The sequence below is a fragment of the Hypanus sabinus genome, chromosome 23 (genome assembly GCF_030144855.1).
Source record: "Hypanus sabinus isolate sHypSab1 chromosome 23, sHypSab1.hap1, whole genome shotgun sequence".
Lineage (NCBI taxonomy): Eukaryota > Metazoa > Chordata > Chondrichthyes > Myliobatiformes > Dasyatidae > Hypanus > Hypanus sabinus.
The window spans coordinates 43,393,213-43,418,642 of NC_082728.1; the positions used below are offsets into that span (position 1 = coordinate 43,393,213).

At 40.6% G+C, this 25,430-nt stretch overlaps 1 protein-coding gene across 9 annotated transcripts in view; it reads left to right on the forward strand.

Annotated features, from left to right (window-relative positions):
- myocd (myocardin) overlaps positions 1–25,430 on the forward strand; it is a 647,048-nt gene that overhangs the window by 129,047 nt on the left and 492,571 nt on the right. For 5 of the 9 annotated variants that reach the window (XM_059948795.1, XM_059948785.1, XM_059948789.1 and 2 more), the window contains exon 3: positions 10,723–10,769. The exons of the other annotated variants lie outside the window; for them this stretch is intronic. The gene's annotated coding sequence lies outside the window, so the exon portion shown is untranslated. The remainder of the gene's footprint in view (positions 1–10,722; positions 10,770–25,430) is intronic. 9 annotated transcript variants of the gene reach the window in all.

Genomic DNA, 25,430 nt, shown 5'->3' on the forward strand with positions numbered 1-25,430 from the left:
CTTTGAACTGTTGGTAATGGCACATTATCAAAAACTCCATTTCTGTCATGTTGGACATACCAATATGCTTACTGACAGAACCACACTAAACAGGTACCATAGTATCTGTCATGCACCTGACTCTGAAATACCTAGAAAACAAGGATGCTTATGTCAGATTGCTCTTGCTAGATTTCATTTCAGCATTCAACACTATTGTCCCCAGACCTTGGAGAACAAACTACTAATCCTCCATCATAAATACACCACTGTGCAACTGGGTGTTGGTCTCCTAACCAACAAACCTGAGATAGTTAGGATGCACAACTGCTCCTCCCTCTCCATCATCCTCAACACGGGTGCCCCCAGCGCTTTGTGCTGACCCCTTTGTAAGCTCTGCTCACATGTGGCTGTAAGGCCAATCTCTCAAGTAAATCAGTTAAAATTTCTGATGACGCAACAGTGCCAGGGCTCATTGCCAACACAAAGAGGTGGCCAGCAGTGAGGAAGTGGAAGAGCTCAAGGCCTGTTGCCAGGTAAATAACCCCTTCCTCAATATCAACAACATAAAAGAGACGGTTATCGACTTCAGGAGAACTTGTACTACTCACATTCCTCTTTACATTGGCAGCTTAGTGGAAACTGCGAGCAGTTTCAAACTTATGGGAGTGTACATCTCACACAACTGCTCTTGGTCCCAGAACACATTCCACACAATCAAGAAGCCTAACCAGCACCTCTACTTTCTGAGGAGGCTGAAGAGAACTGGACTCTGCACATCTACTGTATACTCACATCATTCAACAGATGCACAGTAGAGCATTGCTGCTTAATTATAGAAACTGCACTGAAGGCTCTACAATGGGTAGTCAAAACCAAGACCAGCACTAGCCTAATGGCCGTCAAAGACACATATATAGAGAGGTGCTATAAAAGGGCTCAGTAATGTCATGAAGGGTCCCAACCACCCTGCTCATAGACTGTTTGTTGCACTCCCATCAGGGAGGAGACTATGTAGCATCCATGCTAGGACTACCAGATTCAAAAACAGTTACTTTCCCCAAGCAGCGGAGTTGATCAACACCTCCACCCACTAACCAACCTGTCTACACCCCCATTCTACCACTTTATCATTTCCTGTTAGTCACCGTATGCACAGACATTCTTACATTACTTTATGGGCTTCCAATCAAACTATGAATATAAGCTATCTTATTTATTTATATTAATTGTGTTTTTTTGTGCTGCATCAGATCTGGAGTAACAATTATTTTATTCTCCCTTGCACTTGTTTACTGGAAATGACGTTAAACAAACTTGAATCTTGATAGAAAAACTGCCAGTAACATTTTGTTTTCCAAACCCTTGCACATCCCCTTACCATGAACCTCGTACACTGCTCCTCATACAGAAATACTTGTATTTCCACTAAGTAACGTTGACTTTCATATAGAAATATTCATACCCATGTCCCAAAATTGGGATACTCGGTCTGGTTTATTCTGGCACCCCTGCTGATTTCAGTCAATTTTGATCTGAAAGCACATTTATGCTACACAATAAGTTGGAATTGCATTCAGCATTTGTATGCTCTGAGTCTGAAGAGTAGTCTATTATAGTGAAGTAAGCCCATGTGTAACATTACCTTGATGCTGGCTGTGACAAATCTGGACCACAATATTCTGGCAACTTGGGGATGTGGATATCTTTATATCTGTTCATTGATTGTCCCAGCTCTATATGTAACAGAAAAGTACTTTTCTAATATCATAAATATAGTGTCTTTCAGTAATGTTGAGCACATCAGTGGTATACTATAGTAATTAATTGACTGCATGTGTACACCTGAGATGGGTATCTTGATTCATGGGGCTTTCCTCATTCTCCATAGCCTTGTCAATGATCTATAGATTTAGCCACTGTGCAACATGAGAAAGAAAGTAAGGAAGAGAGGAGGGACAAGGAAAATGGAGTGGATAGGAGTTCAACTTTGGTCTCTTGGAAAGGCTTATAAACTTGATCCCCAATTGTTTCTGCTTAGGTAATAAAATGAGGCATGCTTTGTATAATGGGGACTAGGCAACATTTGGGCATTTACTAATAAAGATAAATATAATTTTCATGACCCATAAATGCCAGCCAATAAAGGTTTGCAACAAGAGAATGGTGAATGTATTCACCAGCCATTCCCATTCAGCACCATTATCATTACAGTGACCGCCCCCCCCATCCTTTATAACACTCTAAGGGCTTGTGTTGACTACATCAGCCATCATTGTCATAGGTAGGCAATGTACAGTAAACTCTTGTTTATCTTGTATTTATGCATCCAGAATTTTCATACAACTAGCAAAAATATAAAATAATATTAAGCCTTCAATTTTGATTCACAACAGTTCTATTAAACCTGGTGAAGTCCTGTTGGAGATCCAGAATACAGGAATAAATTGTAGTACCCATTTGACATCATGAATTAAATGATTTTAGTTTCAGTGGTAAGTTAGCTCAGTCAAGTCAATGGATGGCCTGCATAATATTGTTTTTTTTAAATGAAAAGAAGCTCAAACAGTGAATTTTATTTCAAGAGTTAAACAGAATATGTGTGAGAAGACATTTTAAATTTATTTACATTCATATATAAGGCAATGTCGTTGTAGGTGATTAACAGTGAGTTTGTGATGTACAGTATTTTTTGTGATTCACAATAGGCGTATGCAGCTGGCATACCTGCATCACCCCGAACCTCACCACCATTCCCCATTAACGCTTGATGACTTACTATTCTGTCATCATTCTGAAGATAGCAACATATCAGAAGCTGAAGAATATGCAGCAAGAGGCTCAACTCCGCAGTTTCAATGTCCTTTCTTGCACCCGTTGTCAGAAGGGTGAGGGGACTCCTCTGCATTTGCTGTTCTTAAAACCAAAACAAAAATTGATATTACCCAGGACAAAGAAGACTGTTTTATAACTGCTTTACCCTATGTACAACCCAAAACAGCTCTCCCTCCATGACTGGTGCACTGTGGCTATAGTGTGTACCATGCACTGACGCAGTGGTCACTGATACATATTTGAGATATAATATCAATGATATAATATCACCAAACACTGTTGACCTCAGTCCCACCAGTCTAAATGGGAAACTCACATTGCCTGAAGGAAGAATGCCACAATGGTAGCCTTAAGATAAGATGGAGATGGGTTGGGGCAAAAAAGTGGAGGATGGAACATTATCCTCCACTCACATCATCTGCAGTTTGTTTATTTATTTGTTGGTTGTTTCTTTGAAATACAAAATGCAGTAAGCCCTTCTGGCCCTTTGAGCCGTGTTGCCCAGCAACCCCCTAATTTAATCCTAGCCTAGTCACAGGACAATTTACAATGACCGATTAACCTACCAACTGGTGCATCTTTGGACTGTGAGAGGAAACTGGAGCAGCCAGAGGAAACCCACCCAGTCTCAGGGAGAAGGTACAAACTCCTTACAAGCACAGCAGCAATTGAACCAAAGTCGTCTGTACTGTAAAGTGTTGTGCTAACCACTATGCTACCGAGCCACCCCACAGTAAAGGATAAGTATGAATTGAGGAAGATGGGTAGTGAGAAGTAGGCTTAACTGCATATCGTCTTCTCAGCTTTTGGTTCTACCATTGGTCACAGTTTCAGTAGCAGCTGGAACTTGAGTGGCAGTCCACAGAGTGAATCGGCCAGGGTTTGGCTGTTGCTGGCTCTTGTTATGCACTGTCATCTCTAACATGATGGGGTAAGGGTTTTAAGGAGTGTCTTATAGTTTGCCTGGGTGATGTGCTTGAAATGGTGGAATTGATGATAGTGTATGGAATCTATGAGGTGAAGTTATAGACTCGGAGTGATGATGTCTCTGAGGTCATTGAGGGGCATCTGAATATTAGGTTTGTCATGGGCTGGGGATGAATACAATGGAGCAATGTGTGAGATAATTGAAAAATAGGATTTGTTGAGGTACTCTTTGACCTTGAACTCATACTTTAAGTGTGGTACCATGCCATTGCCTGAGAACCTCTCCTTCCCTGGTGTAGTGTATCAAGGTATCAAGAGCCAATCTAAAAATCAGAGTGTCTGTCTTCTTCCATTTGTTGTTATAGCTGGTTGCAATCTTTCCAAACTGGTGTCATGTTTTTGCCAGCAGGTATAGGAAATGAAAATCCTATTTAAAAGGTATAGACTTCCATCATTTTAGCTAGATTCAGTTGTTGCATCAGATGCGTCACTTTAAGGACATACAATTAATCTACAATAAGCTATCTTATGTATTTATATTGATTGCTTTTTTATTGTTATTATGTTCTTCATATTATTGTAGTTTGGGGGGGTAGTGCTGCATTGGATCTGGAGTAACACTTGTGTACTGAAATGACTTGTTGGAGGGTAGCTCATTTTGGTTGCATCTGCACTGGGCTATATGGGTGTAGGTGAATCACATACTTTGTTCCCAGCCAGCACTTTCCACAGCTAGACCTAAGCTAGTGAATTGAGTCTTACTCATAAGGATAGCCTGTCTTATAACCTCTCAGGAACATAGCCTCACTTAGAAAAACAAACACACACACACACACACACACACACACACACACACACACACACACACACACACACACACACACACACACACACACACACACACACACACACACACACACACACACACACACACACACACACAGTATGTATGTTCCTCAGGCTAATACTTTAACACAAGCTTCAAATCACCACTTAGGATATCATGTGGATATGAACTGTGCTGCAGTATTTAGTTCAACACAAATTTCTTGATTGAGTTAAAGTTGTCATGTTTTGCTTTTGGCAGGGGAGCTATGCCTGCGAGGTACCTGAGTTTGAGTGCAGTGTGAGTTCTATGATTCACAATATCTGCATGTTTGGCTGGCTGTTTTGGGTCATTTCTCTACGTTTTCTTTTTGGCATCACAAGTTTCAAACAGGCACCTTTATGCAATTAGAACCCATGAGCTTAGAGCAGATTCTTTTGATGTTAAGAATTTGTTGGAATGAAGGTGCCAAAAGACATTTTTGTGTAGTAAAAGCCAAATAAATTCATCTAAATGACCTGCAAATATACACTGCAAATGTAGTCTGACTTCAGTACTGACTACAATCTCATGTTTATGAGCAGTATTTGTGGGTGTGCTGATATACTATCAACATTTTAGAGAAATTAAGATGAAAGACATTTCAATAGCTTCCTTCCTTGTAAATTCAACTACAAATACCAAATTAGTTTAATATTGCAGGACAATGATATTTGCTTTAATATTTCCAGGTAATGCTCTAATAATCCTTCAGAATATCAATACTCATCAAGGAATTGAATAAGTCGAGTCACTTTTTATTGTCATTTCGACCATAATTGCTGGTACAGTACGCAGTAAAAACGAGAGGACGTTTTTCAGGACCATGGTGCTACATGAAACAGTACAAAAACTACACTGAACTCTGTAAAAACAACACAGAAAAAAAACTACAGTAGACTACATATCTATCCAGGACTGCATAAAGTGCACAAAACAGTGCAGGCATTACAATAAGTAATAAACAATAGGCACAGTAGAGGACAGTAAGTTGGTTTCAGTCCAGGCTCTAGGGTCTGATAGCTTGGGGGAAGAAACTGTTACATAGTCTGGTCGTGAGAGCCCGAATGCTTTGGCACCTTTCCCAGATGGCAGGAGGGAGAAGAGTTTGTATCAGGGGTGTGTGGGGTCCTTCATAATGCTGTTTGCTTTGCGGATGCAGCGTGTAGTATAAATGTCCATGGTGACGGGAAGAGAGACCCCGATAATCTTCTCAGCTGACGTCCCTATCCGCTGCAGGGTCTTGCAATCCGAGATGGTGCAATTTCTGAATCAGGCAGTGATGCAGCTGCTCAGGATGCTCTCAATACAACCTCTGTAGAATGTGATGAGGATGGGGGTGGGAGATGGACTTTCCTCAGCCTTCGCAGAAAGTAGAGACGCTGCTGGGCTTTCCTTGCTATGGAGCTGGTGTTGAGGGACCAGGTGAGATTCTCCGTCAGGTGAACAGCAAGAAATTTGGTGCTCTTAACAATCTCTATTGAGGAGCCGTCGATGTTCAGTGGGGAGTGGTCGCTCTGTGCCCTCCTGAAGTCAACAACCATCTCTTTTGTTTTGTTCATATTTGGAGACAGGTTGTTGGCTCTGCACCAGACCGTTAGCCGCTGCACCTTCTCTCTGTAAGCTGGCTTGTCATTCTTGCTGATGAGACCCACCACGGTCATGTCATTGGCGAACTTGATGACGTGGTTCGAGCTGTGTGTCGCAGCACAGTCGTGGGTCAGCAGAGTGAACAGCAGTGGACTGAGCACTCAGCACTGGGGGGGGGGGGGGCATGCTCAGTGTGTTGGTGTTGGAGATGCTGCTCCCAATCCAGACTGACTGAGGTCTCCCAGTCAGGAAGTCTAGTATCCAGCTGCCGAGGGAGGTGTTCAGGCCCAGTAGATTCAGCTTTCCAATCAGTTTCATAAGGAATTTTTTTTTTAGTTCCATTTTATATTTTTCTTCTACCCTCTTCACCAACAGAGATAGATACGTTTGTTTACTGTCAATCTATATTTTACTTCAAACCTAGATTTGGGAGAATGTACTTTAATGCATCCTCGTGCCATATTTCCCCTCAATCCTGGATGTGGGAGGGCTAGGGATGTTCAAAGATGAGCCAAGCTAAGGGTCAGCTTGGCTTTTTGAAATGTAACTTGAGACTCCAGTGCAACCAATAAAAGTATGTGTAGAGTGAAAATTATAGTAACCGGTTCATGCCTGTGTACAGGAGACAGGCTCACTGGACACACACAGGAGTCCAGTGTAGAATGTGATCATTTTGAATGTATCATCTTTGTAGTGTAAAAAAAATCTATACCTAGTAACAACATACTTTCATGTGCCACACAACCCAGTCTCTAAAAGGAGTAAATTGTAATTGAAATTCAGGATTTATTATGAAGGTAGTGAAGTTCTCTGATTTTTGTTCTTGGTTTCTTGTTTGTATGATGCACGCTAATGTTGAAGACCCAGTACTGGAGCAAGGGCTATCACGCAGAATTGGACTGTTCAGTAACTTTGAAGTGGACTCAATACACACGCAGTACTGGAGGAATTCAGGGGTCAGGCAGCATCCATGGGAGAAAGTGAACAGTTGAAGTTTCGGGTGAACCACTACATCAGAACTGAAGTTGCTCCACCATTTTGTGTGTGTTGATCCAGATTTCCACCATCTTTTATGTAAAGATGGACTGCCTGAGTAACTGGTTCCTCGTGAGTTCTTTTACCACAATGAATCAGACCGCCAAGTCAGAAATTCTCATCTGACTTCACCACACACTGATCTGAAACTCCAATGCTTAATGCATTTCCTGAGCCTACACTGCCAGTCCCCAACTATAAATAATCTCCCACCTTTCTCTCCTACATTGTTTTGCAATCCATCTCCCATCCACAGATTCTTGCTACAAACCTACTACATACCAATATGATCTCTGAACCATCCTGTACCCATACCTATGTACCACGTCAACACCCAAATCCTAAGGACTCTTCCTTGAAATCTCTGGCTTGATATAACTGCGGTGGGAAACCATGGCTTCCGTCCAAACATACTCAGCACCCCACTCACAGGCAGTGCAGGGATAGAGTTCCCTGTGAGATTAGATGCAGATTTTGTGAGTGCTTCACTTCACTCCATCTATTGTGGTCACCTGGAACTCCCTGTGGCCAGCCATCTTAACTCCTCCTGCTCCCAGACATCTGTTGTTGGCTTCCTCCACTGCCTGGGTAGTTGCTAACCTCGCAGCATAGACATTGAATTTTTCAACTTCCAGTCACTGTTACCCTGTGTCCTTTTACCCTTTTCTCTTTTCTCTCTTCTGATTTTCCTTCATCCTATCATTCTCCCTTCCCTTACCCTCTCCATCTGTCCATCGCCCACACACTCTCCTCACTGAATGCCCTATCGAAATGCCTCCCTGAATTCCATCATTCCATCTACCTTCATCTCCTATCGGATTTCATCATCTTCAGCCCTTTGTCACTTCCAACTATCACATACCAGCTTCGAACATCATTCCCACTGTCCTCCCTCCTTCACTTGCCTGTCAACCTCCCCAACTATCATCTTGTTCTACCTCTACTCTCCACTTTTTTATACAGTCTATCTCCACTCCATCTTGCATCTGGATGAAGGCTCTGGACCCAAAACAATGACTATCCATTTCCCACCATTGATGCTGCCAGACCTTCTGAGTTTCTCCAGTACTTAGTATGTTGACCCATTTAGAGTAATCTAACATTATTTTGTTCTTGCCAGTTTCCTATCAACCTTCCATAGATTCTGCCACAAACCTACATACGAGGGGCAATTTCAACTGGCCAGTTAAACCCTAAACCTTTCGGATCTAGGAGGAAATGGGAACACCTTCAGGTTACTGTCAGAGCCATGTATCTTTTTTTTCCTGACCATTTTAGTCATGTATTTTCTTTCTTGTTGCCCATTGGTGAGATAGGGGGTTGGGGTTCAGGGGATTTGATGTCCTTGTGGGCGATGCGTCTATTTTTTTGTGCGAGGGAGAGGCTGAGAATTTGGGGTCTGATTTTCTTGTTGATGCTTTCCATGTGGGGGATCTCTCAGTTTTTGTGTGCGAGGTAGTTGGTTGGGGGGGCTTGGGGTTTGCTGCTCTAACTGCCATTTTCCAGGTGGATGGTTAGTTTTTGTGTGAGGGAGAGGTTGGCCGGTGGGTTTGGAGTTTGCGAAATTTTGTTTCCTTTTTTTTTCGTGCAGGCTGAGGGTTGATTGATGTCTTTTCTTTCAATGAGCTTCATGTTTTTTTTCCATATTTCATGTTATCTGGAGAAAACTAATCTCAGAGTTGTATTCTGCATACATACTTTGATAATGAAATGAACCTTTGAACCTTTTCTGTCTGTTTTGTATTCTGTGACACATTTATTATGGTAATCTGTCACGTGGATTACAGTGTAGTAGAAGCAAATGAGTATGTTTCACACTTTGACTTCATTGTACAGTTTAGTCTAGTGGAGAGTGAGGGGTTGAGCCACAGAGAATGGTACTTTTTTGTTGACCACTAAAAAAGGCTAGTTAGCTAACTAACATCATTAGTTTGCTAAATAGATCACTAATTGGGATGTTATTAGAATGCTAACTGGATTGCTAACTAATTTGCTAATCAGAATGCTAACTTTGCTAATTGGAATAGTTAGTTATGTTAATTATGCTAATCAGAATCCATTGTTATGCTTATTTGAATGCTAAGATCATTATTTGTTTATAATTTATAGTTGATAAGATCGTAATTTAGTTTCATTAGTTTTCCCTTGCTACAAGATCATTCATCTTTACTGGTTTCCTAATACCTTTTTCAGTTTGAAAATTCATTATTTGGAAATGCATCATACATGTTGATTACCTGGGGTTACTTTCTCAGCGGTTTTGTTTTTTCGAGTAACTGCTACAGTTGCATTGGAGAATGTGCCTCCATCACTCAGGCATCACTGGAGATTCGGATTAGGCTAGCTACACTACTGCTCGACCCAAGATGCCACCATCACTTATTGTCATCCTCCTGTTCAGTAACAATATAAGCCATCAGAGAACAACAACAGAAACACTGAAAATGTATATAAGTTGCTTCCTTGGGGGCGAGTCATTCCAGTTTTCTCCCCAAAAGCATGAGTAAAATCAGGAATTCCTATGGATATTAATTAATCCAGTGAAGCAGTACTTGAATTTGTAGTTTAGCTCCTAAGGAAATAACTTAATTAAATCCAACTATGTTGATATACTGTCTGTAAGTTGGCCTCATTCTCTGAGGCACATCACTTCTTTGAAATAATCTGTCAAAGGAATAACAATGGAATCTAATTACATGCAAAAACATAATGTTGCTTGTCACAAAATATATGTGCTGCTGGGTACTGAAGGGTGATTTATGCCAATAGCAAATGTTTAGGCACATTTGGAGATCTGTGAGCAGCTGTCCCAGGCAATTTGAGCTGGCAATTTTGTATATTTTCATGGTATGTGCAGCAGTGAAGGATCATGTATGATGATACTGTCTGGATGTTAAATAGAATGCTCTGCAGTCACTCATTGTTAAATGGCTTTTTCAAATGTGCAGGTAATGTTCATCCTTATTGAAAGGTCGTATATGCATTTATTGTATGCATTCCTTTTTTTTGCTGCTAGTGGATTCTGACAACTTCATTACAGGTCTTCAGGTGTAAAATGTGGCACAAATCAACAGATTTAAGGATTTGCTGAAAACTTTGAAGAGCTGCTTCAGTTCTTGGGATACCCCCGAAGTTGTTCGGAATGGAGGTAGAACATTTGTGTTGGCATTAGGAAGCTCAAGAAGTCTCCTGCTTTAAAGCAGTGCGGCGTGTGCATCATTTCACAACCTACTCATCAACTGCAATATCAGTTGCTCATGTCCAGTTTGTGTAGGTGTTGTGTTGCCACGTTTACCTCACCATACTAGGAGCAAACCAATACTTGATCCCAATGCACTGCCTAAGAGTACTCCCTCATATCTTGCAAACACATGATTTGTGAAGATCTAGCATCATACTCTTATTCATCAGAAAGCACGCCAACGCTTCTACTTCCTCAGAAGTCTGGGGGGAATTGACGCTTCCATTGACTCACCTATTTTTTTTTACAGATTCATCATAGAAAGCATCCTAAGCAGAGGCATCACAGCTTGGTATGGTAAGTGCTCTCTCCAAGACTCTTAAGAAAGTTTTGGACACAGCTCAATCCATCATGAAAACCATTCTCACCCCACCCCACCCCCACATTGCCTGTTTACACTTCCATTGCTTTGGAAAAGTACATAATCAAAGATCCCTCCCATTCTGACCTTCTCTCTTCTTATCCCTTTACCCCTTCTGTTGGTCAGAAGATCCAAAAGCTTGAGAACATGTATCACCGGGCACAGAGACTGCTTCTGTCCTGCTGTTATAAGACTGCTTAATGGAGCTTTTGTACAATAAAGGTGAACTCTTGATCTCTCAATCTACCTCAGTATTTCCCTTGCGTCTTCCTTGTTTACCTGCACTGCACTTTCTCTGCATTCTCTTGCTGTTTATCCTTTTGTACTACCACAATGTACTTGTGTTTGCAAAGGCATCCAAAACACTGTTTCTCAGTATGTGTGACAATGATAAACCAGTTGGTAGATACGAGATATGAGAGAAGATGGGAACATATCAGACATGCTTATTTAAGCTTTATGACTAGGCTTTGCCATTGACGCAGTGAGTTTTGAAATGATAGCTGAGCCACACTTTTCACATGTGCCTGAGGGCAGTTGTAGGGTTCTTTCTCTTGAGTGCTTTGGGATTTCCCAGGATGGGGGTATGATTAGAGTTCATTTGAACACATTGCTTCACTTTACTGAAATGGTGTGCAAAGGAAAAAAAGACCCTGTGGGATTCAAGACCACCTAGTGTCAAGAAATCAACGTCTTGAAAATGGGCAAATCATTCAAAGTAAAAAGTGTACTTTAAATTTGTTTTTACTGCCACCACAGTTGCTGGCATTGTGTTGTCTCTATGGAGTTCACTTGATGTCTCTTGAGTAAAGGATAGAAAATTTCTTTCAAGTTCTAAACCACGTGCATTTTACATAAAGTAAGACCAATAAACCAGGCATTGCTGCTATTTGGATGTTTTCACTGATGATTATAACAGGTGTTATTTGTCACAATTAATTTTTACTTTTTCTACTGTGTATGATTACTTTCTTGTGCATAATGAGTAGAAATATGAGAAATTTAAAACTTGTTCACTTTTTGCTTCCAAGCAAATAGTATTTAGGTCGTGTAAATCCTACAGTTTGTGACTTTTGATCTTTTGTCTCTTGGCTCAGTATTGTTTATCTTTGAGTCTGACTACGGCTTGTTTAAGGGGTCAAGTTCATATCAACTGCTCCAAGTCTGTTCTTATTTTGTACTCTTGTGGTCTCTTCGAAGCAGGTTGCTGAATTGATTCCAATGTATGCTTAATTTGGGATATTTTCAGTCTGTAACCTTTCTGTGGTGAATTGAGACTGATTTTATTTAACATGTGCCTTTTACTGTTATCACACTTGTTTTATTGCAATCAGCTTAATTAAAGTTTTTCTTCTTAAAAGTGCACATAAATTTTAAGCGGAGAACTGTCATTAGTTAAAAATGATCTCTGAAGGGCAGTTGATGCAATGGATGGAAGTATGGATTCAGCATCTCAGTTTAAAGTTCCTTGGTACTTGTTTCTTGGAGCATCGAAGATTGAGAGGAGATTTAATAAAGGTATACAAAAATATGAGGAATACAGATGGGTTAAATACAGACAGGCTTTTTTCCACCGATGTTGGGTGGAACTGCAACTGGAGGCCATTGGTTAAGGGGGAAAGGTTTAAGGGGAAATAGAGGGACACTTCTTCACTCAGAGGGTCGTGAGAGTGTGGAACGAGCTGCCAGCACAAGTGGTGTATGCATGCTGGATTTTGATGTTTAGGAGAGGTTTGGGTAGGTACATTGATGACAGGGATATAGAGGACTACGGTCCGAGTGCAGGTTGATGGGAGTAGGCAGATTAAATGGTTTGGCATGGACTAGATGGTTTGAAAGGCCTGTTCTATGCAGTACTTTTCTATGACTTTATGACTCTATTTCAACAATACAGGTAAATCCAGCAACTCTTGTCAGTAATTGTCCTGTACGTTACAGTGTAAGTAGTGCCTGATTTGATTGTAGATGTAAAACATAATAGTACCACTTAGTATTGTGTTATTGTTAATGGCTCCTGCACAGGTGATGCATGTTCGGGGATATTATCTTCAGAAGAAGCCCTGTGTTTTCATTGAACCAGCTAAATCTGCTCTTGCGCATTGGTGTCCTGTCACATCACCAGAGATAGATGGCTGACTACAATAATCAGGGCTCTATAAACAAAATAGATGGTTCTGACCTTCTTGCCTAGTGAGCACATTAGATGTTTGGGCAGTGAACGCTCTGTAATTAAAATGAAATTACTACAATATGAAGCAGAGAATAAAGTACATGATTTTCTCTAATCATTTGGGCAGTCTAGAGTATGAGAGATTGACTAGTGCTTTAGTGAGTAGGATTACCTATGGAGACATGGAAGTTTTATTTTACACAATAATTTATTTGCTTTAACAGTTGGGTGAGATGAGATTCCTAGATCACGTTTCTCCCATGGATTTCAATTAATTTCAGAGATCAAGGAGTAAGGATGTTTTTTGCCAATACCTCTATAACAACTTTGAGGAATTGCTTCCTTTTATATTGAATCATTTTAATAATATCTTTCCTTTCAACTCTAGCATGTCTATGTAATGAGATCTCCAGGCCTGTGTGGGGTGTCAGAGAGCACTGGGCTCTGAAGTTTTTTAGAACATCTGAACTGGTTTATTGTTGTTTAATAACAGTCGTTAATCATTTAGAGTTGCTTGTGTTTTTCTTGAGTGACTCGCGCTTTGTAATATGGTCTCCTGGGGGTGCTGTTTGTTTAAGCTTGTAAAGTTTGTTTTGATAGGCTCAGGGATCCCGTGTGACTTGTATTATTCAACCGGATGCCTGACTAACACTAAATGCAATCCTAGACCTTTTGGAATTATTATGAATAAACTCTCATTGCCATCACTACATCAGACTGTCTGTCCTCCACACTTGGGTTCCAATATTGCCAACGTGACAGTCTGTTGTCCCTCTCTCTTTCGCTCTGTATCTTTTTCCATGTTTTGCTCTTTTGACATTCTCAATGTACTTTGAGTGGTTAAAGTCTGGGGATTCCTGGGAATTGGTTGGGATGCAGCATTTCTCTATGAAGGCTTTGAGGCCAGTCTTGAACATTTTTCCCTTTTAGTCTAGTAGTCTTTTCCCATGACAGAGTTCACAATACAGGAAGCTGGTGTCAGGCACATTAATGGCTTGGCATGCTCAGTGGAGCTGACTGAATGAAAACATTACCCCAGTGCTGAGATTGTTGGTCTGGGGGAGGAGGCTGTCATTAGTTTACATATAATGGCACTGGATGTGGAGGAGCTGGTTGTGATGAGTGATGGGGATGTTGTTCCAGTGCCTTGTGATGCCTGCTGTGGGTAATCCTAGTCTCAGAAGCATATTCAAAGTCAGAAATCACTGCTGCAGGTCGACCGTGAGTCTTGTGCTCAAACTGAGATCCTGATCTTTAAGTACCCCTTTCCTCAACTGACCACATCTGTGCTGTCACATTTCAAGGTGGTGGTGGTCCATCAAGAATTTCTGAGATGGGAAAAGTGGTCCATATCTCCAGGGTTGCATAGAGACCCCTTAGATGGTAGTGGTGTACAGCAGAGGCAACCTTCAATTACTCCTTTATCAAGAAAAAATTGATGCTGTTTGCACAGTAATTTAAGAATCTTCAGATTTTTGTCATATGAGGAAATATTGTGGTTGTCAAATGTGCCGAGTGTAAATCAACGTAAAAATTCACTTCAGTGACTAGGAAGCTACTTATTTATACACAAAGGGTTATATTTATTCTGCGTTACTATCTGTGATTACATCTGCAGCTCTGATGCCGATCATTGATTTCTTTATCTCCTCTAAAGCCTGGTGAAATTATTTGCTTTTAGAATTTGAAATGTTCCTCAACGCACTTCAAACCTCTGTTGTATTAAATATTTTTAACCAATAAAATCATTTATATTTTCCATTTACAGTGTTTATGGGCATGATTAATCCACAGTTAACTGTAAGTCTGCCTATATTTAAATCTGTCTGCTGCAAAATATGTGAAAGTTAACTTATGACTCATTGACATAAAGGCATTGTCTGAGATCAAATGTTGCACATAATTTTTAATCTGTTGATTTAATAGAGTAGATTAGTAGATAAATCAACAAACATTAGCTACAGAATTCATTCTCACAAACACCAACAACAGAAAGAATCACAGTCTGTCATGGGTGAATTTTCCTTTTAATCTCACCAGAACAATTCAGCGATGTTTGTGTTTACAGAATAAATAGAAATGTTTATCCTTTACTGCTAAAAGATTTATAATGTTGCACTTCATCATGTGAAGAATTTCATTTCAGGTTGGAACTCAAGGCCAATGTCAAACTTTGTGGGATTTTCTGCCCCAGCAGAGTCCGGCATGGGTAACCCCTCATTTCTCCAACAATGACCAATAAGCACAATGAACATATTTTTTTTAGGTTCACAACTACAATCACTGTCTTTTTGTGAAATTAGCTACTGCGTCACTATTTGAATTTGATCTCTGCCTATTACTTAGATCAGTGATCTAAGCTGACTACATTGGTGGTTTTGCAAGATTCAAGAATCAGGATGCAGATTTAAACATCACATTTACACGGAAACATACAGTGAAATGTATAGTTGAGTTAACAGCCATCACACCCAAGGTTTTGCTGGGGGCATCCCGTGAGTGTTGCCATATTCTGGCGCAAACATAGCATACCAACAATTCTCAACAAACACAACAAAGAACGTAAACAATTATCAGAACACAACAAGCATCAAAGAAAGCTGTGTTATTACTCCCACCCACCTACATACACTGTTCTCCAATCGCAGGACCGACTGTCTTCGGACTTGGGCTACAGACACTGGAACTTTGACCTCCCCAAAGGACTCACAGAAATTTGCAGCCAATGGGCTTTGACTTCTGTATTTCTGATCAACCTTTGTGCCTCGATCTTCAATATTGACCCCAGAGCTCACCAATCACTGAACACTAGGCCTCGAACTCCGGACTCACCGGTTTATGCAATTAAGATGCTTTGCAAAGTTCAGCATCCCAAACAAATCAGCCTTGCCAGTTGCTTCCATAGATGCTTGATCATCTGATACTGCTGCTCTTACTCACATTCTTAAGCTGCGAACAGATCGCCAAGTTACTTACTGTGCTTCTGGTCGGCATGATGGGAATTACCAGACCTGTGACCGATACAGGTATGAACTTAACACCACCTGACTCCACCAATGCAACAGCAAAACACACATCACAACACAGCAAAGTGTAGATGACACGTTCATAGAATCACTTGGAACATTTAATAAATTCCTTTCACATGCTAAGCTCCTTTTAGGGCTCTGAGTTAATATAATCAAACTAAAATGCGATATCAGCCTCCTCTTGCCTGAAACCCAGCACCTCCATCATCACCAAAAACTGAAGGAGCAACCAATTAAACCAGGTTACCTTGGTAACACTGCAACTAGTGTGATGCACCATCAATAACTCTCGGAGACATGAGGCGAGATATAGGTTTTTATTGGCTGGAAGAAAGAACAAGCATCAATTGACCACCACACCACATCCCGGAGACTGAGCTGGGGCTGTGTCCCCAATCGCCTTTATACCGGGGTCTGTGGGAGGAGCCACAGGAGCAGTCACCGGGGGGGGGGGGGGGCATGCCAGACAGGTATATGTAGTTCACCACATTATGCAATCCCAGCTTTGGCAGAGAGCTTCAATTGGTACAGAATGTGTCCTCCTGCAGAAGAGGTTATGACCAGCGAGTGGAAGGGGATGACAGTCAATGTGTCTACAGATTGGCTGTTCTGATTATTTGTTTTATCATTGCTAAACTAAAAGCATATCTGCCCCAAGCAACCCTAAAATGAAGCATATTAGTAATTTGCAGTCTTACAAAATCATTGCCAATAAAATATAAATACCAGCATATAAATATGGTAATGCCAATGCTCTGGACACAACCAATCTGTGTCAGTGATATCCCATTTATGGACATCAATTCCCAAATTCCTCTGCAAGGGCTGGCAGGCAGGACTTGAAGTGTGAGGATTCAGGACACCTGAGATCGACATTGTGCTGAAGCAGAGCATCGCTCCATCGCCAAAATTAGGAAGAAATGGGAGCACCAACTTGCCCTCGTACTTCTCCTGAACGCTATATGTGGAAACAGATTTCTATTATTAATAGCAATTATAAATGGAGGTGGATTAGTAGAAATAGGTAATTGAAGGTTTTCAAGGTCATAGTGAGCTGAAAGACTTCTTTCTGTGCACTCTGACTTTATTACTGATAGTTAAGTTCAAATTCAAGTTCATTGTCACAAGTATATATACCCAGGGTGTAACTGCCATGAAAATTAATTTTTTGCTGCAACATGGAACATTATAGACATGACAAATATAAGTTAACATTATCTTAACTTGCATAAATTATACACATCTTACACAACAAAACTTACTCAGGTTGAGATAGAAATGAGATACAGTCTGAGGTAGTGTTAGAGCATTTCAGGTTGGTTTAAATGCCTCATGGCAGTGAGGATGAAGCTGTTGTTGAATCTTAAGGGGGAGTAGGTCTTCTGGCACCTCTGCCTGATGACTGAGTCAAGAGGAAGGTGAATACCCAGATGGTGGGGATCATTAATGATGTATGTTCCTGAGGCAGCGCTTCCATTAGATGTCATCATAGATGGGGAGAGCTGTACTCATAATTATTAGTCATCTTAATGAAGAGCTCAAAGTCAAGTTTATTATCAAAGTTTCTGTACAGGTGCAGTTAGAAACTTACTTGCAACAGAGGTTGTGTATCCTTATGCCAGTTATGAAATATATTCCCAACTGACCACAGTGTATTTACAGCTCATTTATTTTAGTTACAGATATTAGTTAAAGTTGATCCTTCTGCTATGAGTGTAATGTCAAGATCTTTCCTAATGCATGAAGGATTTCAAGCATCCCATAATGTTATTTGAGAGAAGTAATTAAGTTTTGGCTATGAAAGTAACTTTGACCATACTCTGTGGCCTCTTTTGTGGATAATTGTCACCATTTCCTAATTATTTTTGATTTGAAAGCTTGTTCTGCACGAGGTTGCTGGGAAAAAGTTAGCTATGTAAACATTACTTTTAATGTTCAGCTACAAAAAGAAAGGAACCTCCATGAGACTACTGACTGAATTCTGCAGTGAAGTGGTTAAAGGTTATATCTGTGTGAAGCATTGTTGTTCATACCTAAAATAACATGGTATGTTTAGGCATGGGAAAAGCTCACTTTTCTCCTCCTCCTTTTTGAAGAAAGGAATGAGACGGTTGTTGCGTTTTCAGAATGAGGGTTTATGGGCTTACTTCAGAAAATCGTGAACATGTCTGTGGCTCCTCTAAAAGGCCAGTGTGCTCCAGGGACAGTGGACATGGAAGTAAAGAATTAACTGCTTTTCACAGGAGGCATATCTTAGATCTCCTTCAGGCTTCAGTCATTGACGAGGTACTTGGCTCATTCTGAGAGTTCCAGAAAGATACCAGTTCTTGATGTTAATCTTAGAACGCCACATATTTTACAACAGTTAAAGTAAGTATGAAACTGAACTGCTTGAATTTTCCTGAAAGGCAATCTCTTATTCTGGGAAAAAAACTACATTCTTCTTCATTGAAGATTTACATATAATATAGATTATCTTTTCTGCATCTAAAATAAGGAAGTGCTATTTTTAAAGAAATTATATCACCTTCCTGTTAATTGTTGCCATTCTGATATTACCCTAGAAGTTTAATGGTGTAAAACCACTCCTTGGAGAATGAAATGGGAAGATACAACCCCTATGCCAAAAAGAAGAGTTAATGACATTGAGTTTGGCTATGTAGTACAAAGTTGAATAACGTTTGTAAGTGTATCAGATCTGGGCTAGAAGACTGCATCATTTGTGTAAACAGCCAGTGTATAAGATGTGTCAATTTGTATATATTACCACCTACTCAAATAAATCATCAAGATATGCCTAGCTGTTTGGGCCTGAGGAGTTTAACATCATTATACCCAAAGGTTGCAGTCTCTGGCAACTGACAAGCTCTCAACCTTTAGTATACTTGTACTTCTGTAGGCCTTTTCAATGCAACATGAAACACACTTCAAATAAGATCTTGTATGTATGAGGGAGGAGGGTGGCTTTGGGGTTCTGACGATTCTGTCAGTCATCCTTTGGGGCTCTTTTTCTATTTTGTGGATGTCCGAGAAGAGTAAGAAATTTAGGTTGCATACTGCAAACATTCTCTAATATTAAATTGAACCATTGAATTTCTGTGAAAAAAGACAAGGTATTAGTGCATCTTGTCAATCAATTAGTTTTAGGAACATTTACTGAGTGGTGCAGTATCTCAATCAGGAAATAAAACTTAGAATTTATAGTTCAATGCAAAATCAGGGCTTAAACTGAAATGAGGGAGAAATAAAGATCATATTAAAGAGGTGTTGAAGAATAATATAAATAATATATTCAGTTATTATTTGAAAGCATGAATGAATATATTTTTAAAAAGCTTTCAATGCCTAAGGTTGCTGTAAGTTTAAAATAGCACTTACATTTGAAATTATCATTCCTAGCGTTTCATTGATAAATGGACATCAGTTTCCTATTTCTGTATGTAATTACTTATGTATGTACACTGAAATTTGCTGTCCAATTCACTCTTTGATGGTGGTTAGCACTATTACTTTGGCTTTATCTATATACAACTAAAACTCTCATGCTCTGTTTGTCTGTTTGTGGCCTCCAATTAGCGCAAATGGTGCATTACAGCAGCACTATTTTTGGCTAAGTCGACTTAAAATACACTAACTTACAGAATGCAGGCAAGGTTCAGGGTTATATATTCATATAAAATTGCTCACTCGCCAAAATCAACAGCCCTGCTTTCACCCGAGAGCCGATGTCAGCCATGATGGAAACTGTGACGCAACACCACGATGAATTTGCACGGCCATCCGCAGGAGCGACTCATGATGCTCACAGCAGCCACACCAACCACAGCACAAGGGCAGGGCCGCTCTATTTCGAGCGGTCACATTCAGCTAATCACCATCAGCATGTGCAGGATTGGGCCAAATCTAACTGCCACCCATCAGTAAGAGATAATTAAATCTTATTGTAATGACATACTTCAAGACACCCATCAAATCCTTTGCTGCAGTCAAAGGACGGCGGTGACTATGTCATGTTTAGGAGAGTGCCAACCACATGATCAAGAATAATCAGCATCCTGGAGGCTTTGGTGTTACTGCTTCGTATTGTCTATCCAGAATTAGGGTAAAAAAAATATAGTCAGTCTAAATATGCCATGTGGAAAGAGAAGGGGGACATCATGGTCAAGAGATGACGCCAAACATAATCCGGAAGTGGCAAGGAGAGGGAGAGATCAAGAATCGGATAAGGCCAGGGCTGCACAACTCCAGGGTCAAATAGTCAGTACAAAAAAAGATGAGAGAAGAAGAGATAGAGGAGGGGAGGCATGCACATTTCCAGAATGACAATGAGAGGCACAGGAGGAGGAGAGAGGAAGAGACAAAGGAGCTGAGAAATGCATGTCTCCAGGATCAGACACAAACAGCAAACAGCAGAAGAGATGAAGAGACGGTGGATGAAAGGACTGCACGTCTCCAGAATGACAATGAGAGGCACAACGGTGGCAGATCAACCAGAAATGATGCCATCCAAAGTGTCCTTCATTAAACGAGGAGGAGGTATATTTGCCTTGCTACATGTCATTCTTCTTTAATAAACTGAGGTTTTCTTCTTCAATTTCCAAAGCAAAGCGATACCAATAACATTCAGGAAAATTTAATGTTCATTCTGGTCACATCGGACTGCACTACCCTTCTCTCAAAGGATGTCCCAACGGGTCACCCCGTTGTCTAGTTCTTAAGCTAAAATTCAGGCTTTTTCCTTCAACATTTGTCCTATCCCTAATAATTTCAATGCCACATTCTTCAAAGATTTATCAAATTAAAATCAACAACGTGATGTATAAAAATGTATTGTAGAAATGATTTTAAACATTTTACTCCTGGAGCTGGGGAAGAAGACCACTGTCAGTGGTTAGTTATCAGCCACATTAATTTGAAATAGAAAGTTATGCTTCCAGTCCTCAGTTTATCAGGGAGTGCAATGGATGGAGAGTAACATTGCAGCCATGATTCACAGTAGAATTCAACAGGATTATCTCTGCTCACTAGAAGAGTCACCTCTGAGCATGTGCATAAGTAAGATTTAAATTGATGGTATTAATAAGATATGGGCTCAAATGATAAATTTTCAACTGAACTTTCATTGTGACATTGTACAGTATTCATTGAAGTTAATCGAATGGCAGGTTCCACTAATAACAAACAGCATTTGCTGTGGTCTTTCAGTAGCAGAATATGTTTGATCAGAATGTGTATATGTCTTCATGCCGTTACCTATTGTTCAACTGGTATCATAATTAATCCCTTAATGTAAGTTTTCTAAAACAATCTTTGTTCGCACTTATTTTGTTGCATTAATGTTCATTCCTTTGTTCAAATACAGATATAATGACTGATATATTGACACAAGAATTTAGTTTGGATGTTTTAAATGACAACGATAATGACACCTGCTTTCCTAACATCTCCACATCATTTTCCTCCTTCATTGGATTCACTTTGGAATAGTTTTAGAAGTACTGTACCATCTTGTCCATACTTCAGAAACCGAAAAACAGTTCCAAATGGAAAAGCAAGCTTGTTCATTTTGCCATCAAAGCTGGATTATACGTGTAACATCTGTGCCCCCAATTTACCCCCATTCACCCAGGCTGAACCGCCATTGCCCCACCAATAGTGCAATACTTCAGTGTAAATGTGGTGTAATGTCGCCCTCCCCAGTGCACGCTTGCAACACAAATATCAGATGATACACCAAAGACGAGTAAATAATTGCAACTTTATAGTTATTTCTTAGCGGTAGGTTAGTAGAAACAGATAGCCTAAAGGCATCAAGTCAGTAAGTTTATCAGTTTGTGCACACGATATTTTAATACATTGGAGCTCACACCTCCGGTTCCATGGACAATGACCTTCTGACTCTTTGGCCACCATCTGATCTGTCGACGTCCAGTATCTGCCGCCCTGGAACCACTGTCCACTCCTCACACGTCCGTCCTTCTCGCTCGCCTCCAGAAAAAGTCGGCAAACTCCCACTCAGCTCATATATACAGGATAGCATAACAATTCTTCGTTGGTTAGTTCCCCCCTTATCTGCAGTCATAACCCAAACATTCCAGCTACAGAAACCCATCAGCATTAAGTAACATTACAGAGAAGTCATTTTGTTAGCCTCAACAGCTAACGCCACAGTTACTGGTACTGAGAGCCCTACATACAAAAAATATCAGCAGCAGATAGTTTGTTGGAGGAACTCAATGGGTCAAGCATTGAATGGGGCAGGAAGGAGTTGTCAACTGTTCAGAATTAAGAGTGGAGAAAGAAATAGAGACAGAATAAATAAAGAAAGGGAGAGTGATGAGAAAGAGGCCAGAACTGCTTGGGAAACTGTGGGGGATGAAGGATAATGAGCAGATCATGCCAGCTAGGGGAATGGGAGGTATAACATTGGGAGATACAGGTAGCTTCCCGAAGACAGACAATAAGAAAGAGGCACTTTGAGCAAAGTGAGGGGGAGGGGAGTGTTCTGGAGGGCATTAAATAGCCGCCCAAAGGGGTGTTGAAATTTGAAAAATGAGGGTGGTGAAAATAGGAGCCATTAGGTGTGTGGTGAGGGACAGTTGGAACTTAATGGAGAGGGGTATAGGGTGGGTAAAATATGTGGGTAGTAGGTGGTCATAGTGTCAAGGTAGCAAAACGTGACACTATTACAGCTCGGGGCTTCAGAGTTTGGAGATCCTCTGCATGTCTTTCCCATGAGTGTGTTTCTTCTGGGTGCTCCGGTTTTCTCCCGCAGTCCAAAAATCTGCCAGTTAGTAGGTTAATTGGTTATTGTAACTTGTCCTGTGACTAGGGATGGGGTTAAATAGGTGGGTTGCTGGGCAGTGTTTCTTGTTGGGCTGGAAGGGCCCCTTTCTGTGCAGTATCTTGAAACAAATAAATAATAAAATTGTTTGAACTAAGAGAGGGAAGGGGATGAAAGTAGGTGATAAGGGTGTGTTGGTATTGGGTTCCCTGTCTGCAAAGCCTGAAATTCAGAAGAAGACTTTAACTCCTATCCAGTATAGATATCTAAGGTACCGTCACTATAAGGAGGTTATGCTGTATTAACCTACTCTTCAAGAATGAGCTTGCTTTCTTGTCTAGCCTCTGTAGTGAGGTCTTGCAGCTGATATCCATTGCTGGATTGGTGGGACTTACAAAGAGCAGATACTTCCAGCTAACTAAGTAGTTTAAATGCAGTTTATTATTAAAGATATAGGGTTAAATTTAGACAAAGGGATTTCCAAACACAGGTCCATTTCTTACTAACTAAAAGGACACATCACTGAGTTGTCCATTGCAGAAACCAAGGCTCAGGAATGAATTCTAATTCTTCTTTCTGTCACAGCACCTTTCAGTCATTCTGCTTGTCAATACTAACAATCCTCAATGCTTCCTGATGCTGCTTGCACGTGATGTTTTCCAGATACCTTTGCATAATTTACATATTTTACATAGATAATTTACATAGATGGTCTAAAAGTTTCTGAGGACACTGCTGCAAATAACTTAGCTGTAGTTTCCTGGTTTAATGTAGAGCAAATAACACAGCCCTATTGTGTTTGGGTAATGCAGACAAGAAGTTTCATCGTCATTTTACTTTGAAAACCACATCTCTTAGCAGCCATCCCAGGTGTCCTTTTAACTTCAAAGAGATGACTGCTTTCCATTTACATTATGAACGGAAGACTAGTTCTTGTTTACAAAAAGAAATTGGGGAAGGAATATTTGTTAACTTTGTCACAAACAACTCTTACTCTTTGGAAAGGTCGCTATGCTGTAGTAGAAAGCTGAAGTTAGCAACAAGCTTCTCACACCCTAGAAAATGATTATCCATCACAGGGGCATTGGGAAAGGGGACACAATTATGGAGAGTGGGGGTAAGAACCAAGAAGTAAGGGTTCCTTGAAATCGGAAAATTCCATGTTCATACCATTGGCTGCTAGATTAACCTGGAAGAATATGAGCTGCTGTTCTATTGACTTGAGTTGTGCCTCACCCTGGCAGTGGGGGAGGCAGAGAGTGGGCTGCTCAATGTGGGAATGGAAAAGGGAGTTGAAAAGGCATGCAGCTGAGGGCTCAAGATGTCTATTGCAGACAGGGCACCAGTGATCTGTGAATCAGTTGCCCAGTTTGTGCTTGGTCAGGCTGATGTGGAGGAGGCCACATCAGCAGCATTTGATTTGCTGGCTGAGATTGGAGGAGGTTCAGGTGAATCTTTGTTCCACCTGGAAAGGCTCCTTAAGAGGAGATACAAAAACAAGCGCTCCATTTGTTGCCATTATGGGCAAAATACCAGGGCTCAGGGACACGTGGATGGGCAAGGAGAGTGGACAGTGGAGTCATGGTGTGAATGGTACCTGCAGAAGTCAAGACGGGGAGAGGAGAAGAAGTGGCTCATAGTGGAATCTGGTTTCAGCTGACAGAAATTCTGAGGGATGATGTACTGAATGAGGAGGCTAATGGGGTAAAAGTTGAAAACTATGGGAGCTACCTCTATTCTGTATGGGCAGGAGGGTTATGTTTGGGTCGAGAGCAATATCTAAGATGCAAGATTTATCAAAGACAGTGTAAAAACAAGCTTTGTCATAATGATGGTCATGTTTCCTGAATATTGGAGGACATTTCTCAAATGTCCTGGAATGGAAGGCCTCGTCCTCAGAACAGATGTGGCAGAAATAGAGAAACTGGGAGAAAGGGGTGGCATTCTTAAAGAGACAGGGTGGAAGGAGGTGTAGTTTAGTTCGCCATGGGTTTCAATAGGTTTTAGTAATGTCCATGGATATCTTGTCCTCTGAAATGGATACAGGGAAACAGTTTAGAAAAGAGAAGTGTCAATAATGTTCTTAGGGGATCTGAGAATGGTCTAGAAATTATTAGGGAAGGTGGTAAAATTCATGAGTTTTACACCATTTCAGAACTTTAGTCGTGTGATGTATGGCTGTGAACCATTAACACTTGATCCTCTGAAAGGCTTGCAAGCAGTTCAGATGAAATGTTAGCACAAGATCCTGAGAATTTCCTTTTATATATCAGGGAGGTTAATTGGTATGCATGGCAGACATTTAAGACCATAGCTGGGAAATAGCAAGAAAGAGAGGAAACTGCATTGGTTCAGCCTGTCATGAAGAGCAGAGGCTTTTCAAAATCAGGGCTTCAGAAACTGATCATAGTGCTAAACTGCAGAAGTGGTAGAAAATGTTGATCTCTGGCCTGCAAAATACATGGCAATTAACATTATGAAACCTGGCCAGAGCTTTTTTCCCCTGTTTCATTCCACGGATGCTATCCAACCAGCACTTAGTGATTTTTGTCCAGATTTTCATCATTTGAAGCTCCTTGTTTTTCATCCCAATGACCCCCTAAAGCATTATTGG